Below are 8,162 nucleotides of genomic sequence, written 5' to 3'. Positions count from 1 at the left end.
AAGAGTAACTAAAGCTGTCAGACGAATGTAGTGGAGTAAAAAGTACATTATTTTCCTCTGAGATGTGGTGGAGTGTTTGTATTTAACTGCATAAACTGGAAAGTAAAGTCGAGTAAAAGTACCTTGAGTTCCTGAGAGCTGCTGTTAGCTCGTTCGAACGTTTGAATGTGTTGATGATTTGTCTCTTATAACATCAGAGGATCAGCTGCAGTGCTTTTTTTTATTTTATTAACAGGTTGAAAGAAGACACACACACACACATTCACACTACATACATTTACAGGAAAGACAAGGTGAGAGAGAACAACCTTGGAACTAAATTTAGTGAATATATTCTGCCAAGTACAGGTGGAGATAGAACGACATGCAACAAAGAGCTCCAGCTGGAACTGAAACTATAGACTGTTGAGTAAAAAAAGTAAATAGTACATTTATTAGGGACTATTTTCAGCAGCGGATTGACGCACAGTGTGCAACAATGGAGCTCTGTGGCAGAGAGGAGGAAGATCTATCAGGCTTTGAACCCACGGCACTTGTCAGTAGATACACTCAGTGATGCTTTTGGTCTTTCATGTGAAATAAAACATCACCAGGTTTTTCTTTTAAACTTTGGTTTGATGTAAGTCAGTGTTTCATCTGCCGTCTTTATTTTGGCTGCATCTGTGCTGAAAACATGTAAAGACAGTAAAGTGGCAGAGATTGTACCCTTTGCATCCGAAGTTAAAGCCATTGCCAGTATTTTACAGTCTAGACCAATCAGGAACGGGTGTAGTCCCTTAATTTGGACATTTAAATGATGATGTCACAGCCAGGAGGAACACTGAGTAAACAGGTAAACAGAGAGGATCAAAGGCAGAACTGCTGCTTGATCAACAGGAATCTGAACAAACAGGGAGCTTTAGCAGACCTCAGTTTGTGGGGAATACCAGTTTCTGTGTGTGTGTGTGTGTGTGTGTGTGTGTGTGTGTGTGTGTGTGTGTGTGTGTGTGTGTGTGTGTGTGTGTGTGTACACGTGTGTGTGTGTGTGTTGTCCTGGTGGTTTTAACTGTGACATATGAACTGAAGCTGCAGTGGACATAGGAATGAAAAGCGACCAGTCACATCCCTGAAATGACACACACCCGCTCACACACACCCAGCTGTGTTCATTACGCTGACAGATCTGCTCTGTGATTGGCGGCGACGTTCTAATGTGATGAGAGGATGTGATTGGCTGAGAGAAACTGTAATTAAAACCTTGATGGATGGATAAGAAGAGTAATCTGTTTTTCTCTCTAATGTTAGTCGCAGCTCTCTGTCGCAGTCTGACCTCCATAATTAGACGGATGTCTCACTGGACCAATCGCATGACCCGCACAACAAGAGGGGCGGGGCTAATTGATATTTGATCACTGAACCAGCTCATGAAGCAAAAAACTTCATCCTCTCTCTTTATTAGACTTTAATAAGGAGGAGAGTCTGTCTGTCTGTGTGTGTGTGTGTGTCACCTGTCTGTCTTCATAACGAGCCTCGTTAGTGGAAAATAAAGCGAGCTGATTGGTGGAAACCTCCAGCAGCCGTGCGGCTGGCCGTGTCTGTTGCTGCCCAACGACTTCAGCAAAGTTATGAATTTTGCAGAAAGACGAGAAAATGGTGACTTCTTGCGGGAGCCAATTATATTCAGTCACACACACACACACACACACTCTTCAGCCACACACACACACACATTCACACTACATATATTTACAGGAAAGATAAGGTGAGAGGGAACAGCCTTGGAAACTGAATTTAGTGCATATATTCTGCCATGTGAGAGACTCAACATAAAGTCATTTTAAAGGGGACATTTTTATGCCCCCTTTAAATTTTCAAATAAATGTTTTATGACATTTTCTCTCATTTCTATGCTGTTATGATGACAGAATTCCGTGTTAAAATCGTTAAAGCTCCCAAACTCGAGGTGAATGTATGTAAAAATGCACGACAGCAGTCCAGATTCTCTGCTCTGGGCCTCAGGTCCAGGTTCTGCACACCCGATAAACCGCAGGCTGCGAGCATTAGCTCCATAAATGAACCGTGGGCATCAATCTGCTGCTCTAACAGCCTCCACTCTTCTGGTTTCCACCCGGTTTTAGAACCTGGCTGCAGGGATTTGCTCCCGTTCAGCCACAAGAGGATTAGTGAGATCCAGCACTGATGTGGGCTGATGAGGTCTGGTTCACAGTTGGTGTTCCAGTCCGCCCCAGAGGTGTTGGATGGGGTGACATCAGGCTGTTGCAGTAAGAGTCTCGTACCTTGGAATTAAGGGGTTTAGCACAAATCTAGACCAAAGGTAGACAAAAGTAGAGACGTGTGTCCACATAATTATGGTCATGTACTGTTGCTCCGTGGTCGTGACATCATGAGTCTCTGTAACACGTGACATCAAACTGAGCGATCACCTGATCTGGTGTTTGTAGCCACTTTAACTCTTAACATTAGTTAAGACCTGCAGTTTGATATGATGCACCTTGAGCTCGTACTTTGAACCAGCTGATCTTCTTCATTGCACTCAGTTGCACTGAAAGTCTTTTTCTTTAGTTTCTGTAGTGACTCCGGTCCAGCAGGTGGCGATAATGCACCTTTAAGGCATCTTCACCAAATCCAAAGAAGAAGAGGAAGGACAAGAGGAAGTTTTTCCTGTCACATGATGCCTCCAGATCCACCAGCTGAGCAGAAGGTCCAGATGTTTGAGGCCTGGCTCCTTTTATTCTCTGTACTCTGAGGGTCTCAGAAGCATCGCTGTGAGTAACGACATCCAAACCAATTTATCTTTGAGTTTGAATGAGAATATCATCAGTTTCTTATAGTTATAGTTCAGGTTTGGTGAAGCTCAGGCAGCTGAAGTGTGAAGTGAACTGTGTCTGGTCTCAGTCCTCAGAGGAGGACTGAACATGCAGAGTCTATTCTATATTTCAGCTGCACAGCAGACTGAGGCGATGGGAGCATTTCATTAAAGACGGGGTGTCTGTGATGGTTTATATGGGGGTGGTGGGCTCTTCTATTGCTTGGCAGGAAGCTCCGAACAGGCCTTGTTTCAGCAGCAGTTGAACCTCGAGTCCACTTGCAGAAAGTGACTGAAAGAGACACAAAACAACTAGAAAGATGCAAAATGTCTCCAAAAAGTTACTGAACGAATTCAAAGAGACACAAACCTTTAACACAGGCATGTCCAAACTATTCCATAAAGGGCCGTGTGGCTGCAGGTTTTCGTTCCAACCAAGGAGGAGCACACCAGCTTAATTAGCTGAGCTCAGTCTTCAGCTGATAACTCAGTGATCCCTTGATGTTGATTGGCTGGCCTGGTGTGCTCCTCCTTGGTTGGAACGAAAACCTGCAGCCACACGGCCCTTTATGGAATAGTTTGGACATGCCTGCTTTAACACTCTCACTTAATTTACACGTTTAAGACTCATTTTGTTCCAAACTACATATAAAACATTTAAAATTAAAGTTAGTACTGTTGCTGATTCTGTTGTGCTGCTTGTGTAATTTCAGGAGTGCGACACCAACATTTTATATTTACATGATGTATTTTGGACTTTCCACTTCCTCCACATTAGTCATTCATGGAGTTTTTAATAAAAACTTAAAGGGTTTTCCTGTTGCTGCTCAACACGACGGATCAAAATTCAGCTGCTGTTTTCCTCCATATGAATATTCAGAACGTTTTATAAACTGATGGACGCACTCAGCCAGGCGTCAACCGAATATCTGCGGTCTCAGACAGAAGAACCTGAAGGCCGTCCATTGGTTTGACACATTAAAACACTGACAGCGATTAACCTTAATGTTAGTTTGTACGAAACACTGTCAACAACCACCTGTAGACCGCCTGAAGCAGCTGGTGGTGAGGGATCATGTGGTCTGTTTGATCTCACTAGCCGGCTTTAGCCATCTGTATCACTACATCGCGTAACGTCACGGCAGCTGAGTGTCTGCAGTTTCTTTACAAAGCTTGGAGCTCGGCCGTGACCGCTACGAGTCACGGAGGAGTCGACTGAGTCCTGGTTCAGAAGGAGCGCTCGCAGGACCAGGAATTCCAACGTTCAGGGAGCCTTCTGATCAGGCCTGAGCTGATAAATCCAGTCTTCACTGTGGCAGCAGAGCACGTCAGAAGCAAAGACAGTCAGCCTTTATGTGCTGGTTGCGCACAGGTGAGCACCCAGTTTCAGTTTCAGACCAGGAGGAAGGTCTGAGTTCAGCTGACGTCGGTTTGATTTCTGCAGAATTGCACCGTTTGTGTGTTTGGGCCCAGTGATTTCGGTGTTTTAGCGCCATCTGCTGTCACTGCAGGAAAACACAAGGGTTCACCTGCTTCCTGTGGTGTTGACCTAATCTGTTTGTCCTGTTTGTTGAATGTCGTTGTGATTGAGCTGAACGTTAAATGCTAGTAGATTAGAGACGTTCTCATCATCATTCAAGAATAAAAAGTGAGTGACGGTGACGGTGTAGATGGTGACAGAGGGAGAAGCAGCCTCTGCTCTGAGCGTAATGTGACAGCAGTTACATCATGTTGACTTTCAGCCTCGCAGCAGCAGCAGAGTCGCTTATTTATTACAGAAGAAAGACGTAAAAACGCAGAAGAAAATTTGTGTTATCTCTAAAAGTAATGGACGATCTTGAACAGGGTGTTTTGTTTTGTTTGTTCGTATCCTCGCTCCACCCTTTGCGCATCGTCTCCGGCGACATTCGTCAGGTCAGCTGCACCTCTGAAGCGTCGCCGTCGGCTTGAAAAGACACCTGTGGTACACGGCGGCGGAGACGGAGAGACGCCGTCAAAGCTTCGGCAGATCAAAGCTGACACTCCTCTCCTCAGAGATGATACAAAACTTTAAAGGACACAATACAAAATGTTTTTAAAAAGATGAGATTCAGGCTGTTATTCTCACAGGAGCTGCTGTCAGAAACATTTCAACTGCTCGGTGCCTTTTATAGGACAAAAATTAACCAAACTAAATACCCAGTCGTACCTGCGACAGGTGAAGCAGACCTTCATCGTGCTGGACCTTCAACCTTCGTTGTCATGCGGTTAGTGTTGTGAAATAGTCGCAGTTTGCTTTGTTTCAGGAAAGAAAACGACTTGTTTAGTTTTAGATTTGATGACTGTTCCACACGTGATGTAACTGAAGTACGCCGTGTAGCTTAAAACGGGTCGTTGTTGACTTTCGGCTTCACACGCGACACAAACACGAGTCTGCTGGTGAAGGTTTGTTTGACCCGTCCAGTAGAGGCCAGATGTTAGCAGGTGTTAGTGGCCAGATGCTACAAGGTGTCAGAGTCCAGGTGTTAGTGGGTGTTAGTGGGCAGATGTTAGGGGGTGTTAGCAGCCAGATGCTAGCGGGTGTTAGCAGCCAGATATTAGCGGGTGTTAGTAGCCAGTAGTGGGCAGGTGCTAGAGTCCAGATGTTAGCAGGTGTTAGCAGCCAGATGTTAGCGGGTGTTAGCAGCCAGATGTTAGCAGGTGTTAGCAGCAAGATGTTACCGGTGGCTAGTGGCCAGATGTTAGCAGGTGTTAGTGTTTAGATGTTAGCGGGTGTTAGCAGCCAGATGTTAGTGGGTGTTAGTGGGCAGATGTTAGCGGGTGTTAGCAGCCAGATGTTAGTGGGTGTTAGTGGGCAGATGTTAGCGGGTGTTTGCAGCCAGATGTTACTAAAAACAGAGCTGAAAGAGAGAGAATACTGGACTTTCTTCAGATTAACCCAAACACAACGAAAGTTCAACTCATCAACCTGAAAGGTGATGATGTTTCCACTGTCATCAAGTGCCCCAAGATTCAGTTATTATGGGTTTCAATCTGTCTGTCTCTCTGTCTGTCTGTCGGTCCGTCTGTCTGTCTGTCTTTCTTTCTCTCTCTCTGTCTGTCTGTCGTTCTCCCTCTCTGTCTGTCTGTCTGTCTGTCTGTCTCACCATTTTGTACCTTCTCTCTCCTTTTTTCCACATTTCTCTGTTCAGTGAAGCGATTTATTTTGTTCTCTCCTCCACAGACGTGTTTCTGTGCTGCTTCAACATTTACCTGCTCTGATTCACAATCCCCCTGTGTGTGTGTGTGTGTGTGTGTGTGTGTGTGTGTGTGTGTGTGTGTGTGTCTGTGTGTGTGTGTGTGTGTGTGTGTGTTGATAACAGTGCCCCTCTGATAATCAGCCACAATTATGTCCCAACAGAAAGGCAGAGAAGAAGTGGGAGGAAGCTATCAGAGGGAAACCATTGATATGGTAATATCTGTCACACACACACACGCACACACACACACACACACACACACACACACACACACACACACACACACAGGCCTACTGCAGTGTGACAGCAGGAGAATAGAAGGTTTCATATTCCGTCTCACAAACCTTTTATCACAACATAAGACTGAAAGTCCTCATTAGAGACACAGAGACGAGAGAAGTTTCTGACTTGACTCTTATTTGTTGCTTTTGTCCGTCACTCTGATCACTTCTGGTCAGATTTTCTGTCTTTCTCCGTTTCACCATATTTCACCATATTTCTTTGGGTTTTATGGTCCTTGCTTTGACGTTTTGTCAAAGTTTTTGTCAGCTGTTTGTCAGTTTTTGTCAATTTTGTCAGCTTTCATGTTTAATTTGATATTTTTTCACTTTTTGCATCTTTAGTTTGATTTTTTTGTCTCGTTTCATATTTTTTTCACTTTTTGAATCTTTAGCTTAATATTTTTTCACTTTTTGCATCTTTAGTTTGATATTTTTTCACTTTTAGAATCTTTAGCTTAATATTTTTTCACTTTTTGAAACTTTAGTTTGATATTTTTCCTGTTTTAGTTTGATATTTTGTCTCTTTTTGCATCTTTATCTTAATATTTTGTCACTTTTTGCATCTTTATCTTAATATTTTGTCACTTTTTGCATCTTTAGTTTGATATTTTTTGTGTTTAGTTTGATATTTTTTCACTTTTTGCATCTTTAGTTTGATTTTTTTGTTTCGTTTCATATTTTTTTTCACTTTTTGAATCTTTAGCTTAATATTTTTTCACTTTTTGCATCTTTAGTTTGATATTTTTTCACTTTTAGAATCTTTAGCTTAATATTTTTTCACTTTTTGCATCTTTAGTTTGATATTTTTTCACTTTTAGAATCTTTAGCTTAATATTTTTTCACTTTTTGAAACTTTAGTTTGATATTTTTCCTGTTTTAGTTTGATATTTTGTCACTTTTTGCATCTTTATCTTAATATTTTGTCACTTTTTGCATCTTTAGTTTGATACTTTTTGTGTTTAGTTTGATATTTTGTCTCTTTTTGCGTCTTAAGTTTGATATTTTTGTGTTTAGTTTGATATTTTTTCACGTTTTGCATCTTTAGTTTGATACTTTTCGTGTTTAGTTTGATGATTAGTTTCAGAGCTTTGATGAAAGACTCTCTTCTTCTTTTTTCTGTTTTTAATAAAGCTGTTAAGTGCTTCTCACCCTTTGAGACTCTTTTGCTCAAGGGCACAGCGGCAGCCGGTGTCCAACCTGCAGCGGTGGTGACGGAGTCTGTTGCCATGGTTACCTCAGAGCGAGAGTCTGTCGTTTATTCCTCTCTCTCTTGTTCATGTCAGTTCAGGTTTCTGAGCCTGACAGGATTATAACCTGACATGAAACCCTGAACACACACACACACACACACACACACACGCAGTCTGTGACATTGAGAGAAAATAGATTTGAAGGCTGCGGAGTCACAGTACAAATCAGACGCTATTTACCCTGCAGCCACACACTCTAACACACACTGAGACTCAGTGGAAAACACACACAGACACAGATAAGAGAGCAAACACACACCAGCAGCTCTCTGTAGTTTGGATTACCAGCACAGGCTGAATGTGTGTGTGTGAATCTGGGGATTCGGCAGCAAAGTGAACGTGCACGAGGCTTTCACGCACTTCATAAAGCCTTTTTAAACCCGGTTAAAGGTTTACACAGCCAAATAATCGGGTTTCTCCTGCTGAAATCGAGCTGCATTAAACGGGTGTCCACCATCAGTATTAGGGACGCCCCCTCAGAGCGGCTGAGTTTCTGTCCACATGTTGGTCCAGAGGACGGATCAGTCCCGAACAAGCAGCTGCAAACATCAGTTTATTCTCATTTTAAGTGTTTCAGAGTTCATGAATAACAACACAAAACCCTCAG

General features: G+C 42.9%; 1 protein-coding gene across 1 annotated transcript in view; it reads left to right on the top strand.

The window, feature by feature from the left end:
• Positions 1 to 6,211: 6,211 nt before the first annotated feature.
• cpm (carboxypeptidase M) overlaps positions 6,212 to 8,162 on the top strand; it is a 36,390-nt gene continuing 34,439 nt past the window's right edge. Inside the window, exon 1 of the mRNA XM_041964024.1 lies at positions 6,212 to 6,236. The gene's annotated coding sequence lies outside the window, so the exon portion shown is untranslated. The remainder of the gene's footprint in view (positions 6,237 to 8,162) is intronic.

Source organism: Chelmon rostratus, chromosome 22 (assembly GCF_017976325.1).
Source record: "Chelmon rostratus isolate fCheRos1 chromosome 22, fCheRos1.pri, whole genome shotgun sequence".
In the NCBI taxonomy this organism is placed as follows: Eukaryota; Metazoa; Chordata; class Actinopteri; order Chaetodontiformes; family Chaetodontidae; genus Chelmon; species Chelmon rostratus.
This window is presented reverse-complemented; position numbering and strand designations above follow the sequence as displayed.